Here is a 1227-nt window from a genome sequence, read left to right as displayed (position 1 = left end):
ACTAAATCCTTTCTCAGTACAAGATAAAAATCCCATAAACAAAAATCTTCATTGATTTTGAGGTCACAGATCTCCACATTTCCCAGTGCTGAGCCCTCTACGCAGCACACAAATACAGTCAGATTTTACTCAAGAGAAGTTGCACTTTGTCCTTTTAAATATACAAAAGCAAGTCATGGCACTAAAGGATGCATCTTATTCCAATAATGAATGATACTGTCATAATTGTATATTAAGATTATTTTTATTATCCCCATAAAAACTTCATATAATTCAGAAGAAATGATTATCTTTAAAATCTTGCTACCATGTTACACTGGGGGAATTTTCCTAGTTTGATTAAGACTTCAGGAAAGCTGAGCAAATGGCATTGTCTCTACTGTTTCCAACAGCTTTTTAATTATGCTTGGCATGGCCAATTTTACTTGATCCCACATAAATTTTGCACTTGTGAGTGGAGCTGAAGTTTCAGGAGAAAAATTGGGTTTTGCATTAAAGACAAAACACATATTTATATGAATGAGCCTCCTGGACTGTACATAATTAGTCAGGGGACAGGAGACTACCAAGATCCTCAAAGCGAGGACTTAAAGTATTAGTTTCTCATATTTATGATTAATGCCTTTCTTAGCAGCCTGAGGCCCTGAGTAGGATCAGGTAAAGTATGCTGGGTTAAATCATTGTTTGTTAGAGTACAAACATTATACTTCAGGGAAGCCCAAAGGATAATTTTGACTTTCAAGTTATACCTTCAGCAGAAGTAAGTCACCTCAGACCTGGAAGGCTACCTTTTTGTTACTTATGTGTTGAAAGACAGTAAAGTTTGATATATGCAGACCATGCTTTCCTTGTAAGCTGTACGTGAATTACCACACAAATGCTCATCTTAGCATTTTTTGTAAAAGACCTACAGCTGTATGGCTTCTGCCACTGTGTATATTGATTCAGCTGTAGAGAGCTTCCACAAATTATGTGCACAAAAGTGTGAAAACTTATGGCGGCCTTACAGTATGCAAGTTGATTACTAGCACTTCATTGGATGATAGAATTCATATTTTGCATCAGTGAATTGTACATGTTCTGCTGAGGGTAAAAACATGCCTGGATCAGGCTATTTTAAGAAGTCTCTCAATTCACAAGATCTTATATCACAGCAATTTTTTTCAAAGCATACCCAGGCCAAGAAATATTCCTAAGAATCAGTGTGCTGAGTAGTTAGATCCAAAC

The sequence above is a fragment of the Fukomys damarensis genome, unplaced genomic scaffold (assembly GCF_012274545.1).
Source record: "Fukomys damarensis isolate Sample0158 unplaced genomic scaffold, DMR_v1.0_HiC HiC_scaffold_30, whole genome shotgun sequence".
NCBI classification, from domain to species: Eukaryota; Metazoa; Chordata; class Mammalia; order Rodentia; family Bathyergidae; genus Fukomys; species Fukomys damarensis.
This window is presented reverse-complemented; position numbering follows the sequence as displayed.